This window comes from Odocoileus virginianus, chromosome X, assembly GCF_023699985.2.
Source record: "Odocoileus virginianus isolate 20LAN1187 ecotype Illinois chromosome X, Ovbor_1.2, whole genome shotgun sequence".
Taxonomy (NCBI): Eukaryota; Metazoa; Chordata; class Mammalia; order Artiodactyla; family Cervidae; genus Odocoileus; species Odocoileus virginianus.
The window spans coordinates 49,410,109-49,416,758 of NC_069708.1; the positions used below are offsets into that span (position 1 = coordinate 49,410,109).

General features: G+C 37.0%; 1 pseudogene; it reads right to left on the minus strand.

The window, feature by feature from the left end:
• Nucleotides 1-2,586: 2,586 nt before the first annotated feature.
• LOC110150394 (small kinetochore-associated protein pseudogene) lies at nucleotides 2,587-6,365 on the minus strand (annotated as a pseudogene).
• Nucleotides 6,366-6,650: the final 285 nt, after the last annotated feature.

Genomic DNA, 6,650 nt, shown 5'->3' on the forward strand with positions numbered 1-6,650 from the left:
AGCTATAGTAGTAGAAAGAGTATGGTACTGATATAAAAAGAGACACATTAGACCAATGGAACAAAATCAAGAGTCCAGAAATAAACATATGTGTACAGGCCATTGGAAAAGACCCTGAAGCTGGGAAATATTGAGGGCAAGAGAAGGAGGCTGCAGAGGATGAGATGGCTAGATAGCATCATTATGGGCATGAGTTTGAGCAAACTCCAGGAGACAGTGAAGGATAGGGAAGCCTGGTGTGCCACAGTTCATGGGGTCACAGAGTTGGACACAACTTAGCAACTGAACAGTACAAAATCAACTCATATTTGAATGGGGGAGCCAAGAATACTCAATACGGAAATGACAGTCTCTTCAGTAAATGGTGTTGGGAAAACTGGATAAGCCCATGCAAAATAATAAATTTGGACACCTTTTACTTATAGAAATTAACTCAAATTGATTAAATACTTAAAAGTAGTAATTAAAGCCATAAAACTCCTAGAAGAAACGTGGAAAGTAAAGCTCCATGACATTTAGCAACGAATTTTTTGGGTACGACACAAAAGCAAAAGCAACAATACTAAAGTGGGTATCCTATCCCTTCTCCAGGGAATCTTCCCAACCCAGGAATTGAACCAGGGCCTCCTGCATTTCAGGTGGATCCTTTACCTGCAGAGCTACCAGGGAAGCCAAAAAATGGCTGTATGTTATACCATAGTAGAGATAACACAATTATTTAAAAACGAATGGGTCAAAAAAAAAAAAAAAATGAATGGGTCATAGGTAGAAAACATATATAAAAATTTATTTTCATTAATAATATTGGGGCAATAATTTTAGTATTGCTATTTTGAGACTTTTATGTGTTATTGGATTAAGCAAATGAACATTTATATGATAATTGATTTCTATCATTCTCTGTTTTTGAGAAACAGGATTCTTCCTACAGAAAGGAGATACAGGTGTAATATAGTAAAAGATAACTAAAACCCCATACTATTGCATTTGAATTGCAAGTATTGATATAAACTCATGAATAATTATATACACTGACACAAAATTATATATCAGTTCAGCCACTCAGTCGTCTCCGACTCTTTGTGACCCCATGGACTGCAGCATGCCAGGCTTCCCTATCCATCACCAACTCCTGGAACTTACATACATAATATATGCTAATGTAAAATCATATGATATGTATGAGCTCAATATATAATTTTATATAACATATATACTCTTGATTTAAACATATAATATGTATGATTATAATTTTAAATGCAATTCACTTATATTATATATGAAATTTTCTATTTTTTTAACTAATTCATTTGTTTTAATTGGAGGTAATTGCTTTATAATATTGTGGTGGTTTTTGCCATACATCAACATGAATCAGCCTATTTCTGTCTATTGAAATGGCTAGAAACAATAGTTAACCCTTTTGAAATACTATTTTCCACTTAAACAAGCTGATTACATTTCTCCACAGAGAAAAGGTCTGGGGTTGAAGAGACACATGATAAGCTTATAATGTGTGGTTATATTATATAGCAAGGAATCTATTAAAAATACAAAAACTACTTGTCAAACTGGATTCAGGAGCAAAGTAAGGGCTCTCACTGGACAGATATGGGACAAGTTGAGCTTCAGTAGGAATAAAAATTAAAATGATATAAAAACTATCAAATATATTTAAATTCAAGATTGCACAATGATATTAATATGAAATAACCAATAATCTCAATAACATAATAGCTAATCAGTTCATTTTCTGGTAAATGAAAAGGCTTGAGGATTTATCCTGCTCTTCTTATATAAATTTTCCTACCAGGTAACCAATTGGTACATGTGGAGAAGTGTGTCTTTATTAAAATAATCCAACTAATTATTAAAACAGAAATGATACAATTTGAATATCACCATATTCAAACACAATAAAATAATAACTGTAAGTATCAAGCATTAAGAGCTACTAACATCAAAAATACAGATAGCCAGAACTTATGTCTCTCCTGAGGAAAGAATATAACATGACCCATAACAAGGTTGTATTTTGCCAAAAGAATCAGATTTGAGTTTATCAAACTTTGGATCTAGTTGTCACCTTCAGAAAATAACAAGGAGAGAGGATTATATTAAACAGTACCATGAAAGTACCATCAGCAAATTCCAGACCATGGGAAACTATAGGTTGAATGGTCTAACTTTGTAAGAGATAAATTATAAGAGAGAGTTGTTTTTTTTTTTTTTTTTCCTGCAGTCTGAATAGTTACCGAACTATTTATTTAAAAGTAACACTTTATAAAAAAAACACAGAAATGATTTAGATTAAAAGCTCCAAGTTGTATTATTTCATACATGTTATTTCTATCTATACCTTAACCCATTATGAAGCCATTTCAGGTAACTTTCAGTTCATAAATTTACAGTGAGGTTACAGAGCCCAGCCAGGATGGGACAGAGTGTGTTCCAAGTTAGGAAGGGGCGTGACTCCTCAGGGATGTCTCCCATGGAGCATGTATGCTTCACTGTTTCTTCCTGCACATATTTTGGCTTCTCTGGCTGTGGCTGGTTTAGAGTCTCCTGATGCTAATGATGTGCTGCTTTTTGATCCTAGGAGGCTGATCCAAGCTTTCAGGCCCCCTCTCCTGTAGGCCCTAATTATGAACTGTGAGGTTCAGGAGAGCTGGACAGTCTGAAGGCTGGGAACGAATGCTTGCTTAAGGGAGGAATTTTCATTCCAACATCAATTGTCTTTAATCCTACTGCAGAAACTGTTTTCATTCTGGGGATGGTGAGTCCTAGAAGATCACGGCCAAGAAGCAGATGTCCTAAGTAGCTTCCTCTGAGAGTCTATCCCCAAGAGAGAGCCATGTGGCCACCTGCTTTTTATCATATTTCTAATAGCTGTTCCATTTCCTCAAGGGCTGTTGTGAAATCATTTACTTGACTGCTACATAAGGTCTGTTGTTCAAGGAACTGGGCTCTGTCTTCTTTCATCTTCAACTTTACCTTTAAGGCCTGTAACTCCTCCATCTGCTTTTTGGCTGTTTTGTTAAAAAGCTTCAGTTCATCTTGTGAAGTTTGTAACAGCAGCATGGAGTCCATGTGATCTGTGGTGGAGTCTTGCTGTGATGCCAAGGTCTCACTACCTGGGTTGAGGCCTTTGCTTCCTAAAATTGCCAAACAGTTGTCCTGAAACTTCTCCAACAGCTCTACTTTTTGAGTCAGGTCCTTCAGCTCTCCCTGAGTTTCAATCAATTTCTGGTGCAACTGCTTGTTGAGAGCCTCTAAGAGCTGGTTCTTATCCTTGAGCTCTTCTTCCGATTTCTGATTACTCCATGGTTTGTAGCTCTTCCTGAGGTTCCTTCTGGAGGTATCTGTAGCCTTCACTTGTCCATTCTCTTGTCTCGGTTTGATGATTTTTGTAACATCATTCTTTGAAGCTCCTGAATGAGGTCTGGAAACATCAACTTCTTTGGACTTAACAGGTAACTGGCTCTTAAAAGTGGCTCGAGTTTGTGCATCTGCCGGCAGGCCGCTGCTCAGCACACAGGAGGACTGCAGGGTGTACACTGTCTTATTCACGCTGGTCATCATAACGAGGTGGCATAGCTGGGGCCCAGGTGCTTGCTGGTGCTGCCCGCAGCCTCCTTGCTCTGGTTCCAAGAGATAATTTTTATAAATGAAGGAGAAATGTTAGATTAAAACAGACCGAAGGAACATATCATTTAGGAATGTACAATTATGTGATAAAAATACAGAGAAGTGTGAGGAATTGTTTCACTTTTGTAGTTTGTCAGGATGGAGGAAGATTGTGATTAGGATATGACACAATGGAGGGGCTTCGGAATGACTGATAAAATTTTAATGTTTTAAATCTAGATTATGGTTACAAAGATGTCTGCCACCTAATACTTCATTTGTGTGTATATGTGTCTGTGTGTTTTGTGTCTCTGATTTAATTTACTGTGAGGAGGTTACTTCAAAAACGATTGTATTTATATGAACACAAGCTAAAAATATGATCAAACTGGTATATTTGGAAATAAATTTGACACAGTAACTAATTTCAAAGCAAAAGTGAAGTGGCAACCTCTAGGACCAAAGGAAGAATTTTTGATGGGTTAGGGCAGATGATCAGGTTCCCAGTAAGAAGACACTGAGGCAGAAATTAGAATATAGGAGAGTTCTCTTGGGATCTCCACATGAGAAAGGGTAAGGAAGAAAGTAAATTTGGGAAGGAGAAGTTGTGCTATGATGTAGTCTCAGGTAAGTCTTCAGCTGATCCATAGGGATTTTAAAATTAAGTAACTCTTTAAAGTTATGTCACATTGAGCAAAAGGACCAGACTTTTATTTTCCTTTCCATTCTGGGCAGAGGTGGGGGATACAGACTGGACACTGCTAAGGCAATTCTGGAAAGAGCTGAAAGTTGAAAACTATCTGCTGTCAGCGCTCTCAAAAGCTGGAGGAATAGGTTCTTCAGTTACAAAACGGAGCTGGGTGGTATAGCATTGTTTCATCTACAGTGATTACTTTCTGCTTCTCTATGTATCCATCTCTAAACTATTCTATTACTATTTACAAACAGGGTTATAAAGCTCAGTACCCATGTGATTTGTGGAAATCTTGTTCACTTTTTACAGATAGGAATAAAAAGTTCAGGAAGTTTAATAGCTATAATGACTCTGCATTGTGGGCTAACTTTGGACCAAATAAGTTAACTATATTATTTCATTTGATTATCTCAATAGCCTTATGACTTAAATACAGTTGTTTTCTTCATTTTACAGATAAGGAAAATGAATATCATAGAAGTTACATGATTTGTTCAGCTAGTCAGCAGTGGAACCAGAATTCTGGGTATGTCTGAATCCTAGTACATATCAGGATACAGATATGTATGAATCCAGAAACCTACTATCAATCAATATACCTCTGCAAAAGTTGTGTAGATTCACATAATAAGTAAAGTGGTGATCCCAGAAATATAATTCTGATTTCCCATCCCCAGGTGTTCAATTCCTTTTTCATAATTTCTTCAGTGGCTGATCCCTCAGAAAGGGCTTTTTCAAAGAGTTAATGGTTATTCTTCTAAGCTTGCAAGAAAGAGTCCTCAGTCATTCACTCCAAAGAAGTCACAAAGGCAAACATTTTATTCAAACTGTTGGGCTAATGGGCAATACTGTTTCAGGGACGTGGAGTCCTTTTCAACTCCTCAAAAACCCAAGTGCACTATACCAACTCTTCCTATGTGGAGGTGACTCTAGTGACCATAGACTAGTTAAATAGATAAGAGCAAGCTAAAAAAGAGGGGAAAAAAACCCTTTTAAGTTTGCATGTGATGGAAATTAAAGGTGGATTTTTCTAAGGTAAGAAAAAGTCTGGATTGTGTAGGGAAAAAATGAGAGCAGATATCTCATGTCTCAGAACATTAGAATTTTTTTTTTAAAAAGTGACTTTTTGAATATTCAAATAGGTCAATTTAGGGCAAAAAGAAAGGAAAGATTATACAAAACTGCAGGTAGGTAACCACCAAAGTTCATTACACCTTAAAAAGTAATATAAGCTGTCATAAGTTGGTTTGAAATAGTTCTAGTCAATTTAGGGATGAGAAATTAAAAATAAGAAGAGTGAGAGGTACTCCTGTCTGAGTGTGAAATTGTGGGGGAAACATCTATCCTTCCCATACTGTCCTATGGTACAACTGTCTGAAATGCAGTTCTGTGCTTGTGAACAATAGCACTAATTCATTCTACATTCCAGGTTTCTTTATTGTCCCTGAAAATACCAACTCCTTGTGCCTCAGGGCAGTTACCTCTGCTCAGAATGCTTTTCCCTCCAGTTTTTGTCAAGTTGGCTCCTTCTCATTCTTCACATTGTAGTTTACAGGTTACCTCTGGCTCCTACTCCAAGCCCTGCCTTTCTTTGCTTATTGCCCTCTTTCATTTCCTTCAGAGCACTTATTACAATCTGCTATCATCTTGTGTGTTTGTATATTAAGTTTCCTCACCTAGAAGGTAAGCCTTATGAGGACAGGGATCTTAGAAGTTCTTTTTTTGTAATTAAGTAAATTTTAATTGGAAGGCAGCTACTTTACAATATTGTGGTGTATTTTTGCCATACATCAACATGAATCAGCCACAGGCATACATGTTTTCCCCCATCCTGAATCCCCTCCCACCTCCCTCCCCACCCCATCCCTTGTGTGTCTGGCTTTGAATGCCCTGCTTCATGTATCAAACTTGCACTGATCATCTGTTTTACATCTGATAATATACATGTTTCAATGTTATTCTCTCAAATCATCCCACCCTCGCCTTCTCCTACATAGTCCAAAAGTCTGTCCTTTACATCTGTGTCTCCTTTGCTGCTCTGCATGTAGGATTGTTGGTACCATTTTTCTAAATTCCATATATATGTATTAGAATACAATATTTATCTTTCTCTTTCTGACTCATTTCACTCTGTATAATAAGCTCCATGTTCATCCACCCCATTAGAATTGACTCAAATGACTCCTTCTTATAAGTGAGTAATATTCCATTATGTATATGTACCACAACTTCCTTATCCATTCATCTGTCCATGGACATCTAGGTTGCTTCCATGTTTAGCTACTGTAAATAGTGCTGCAGTGAACACTGGGACCTGAATGTCTCTTTC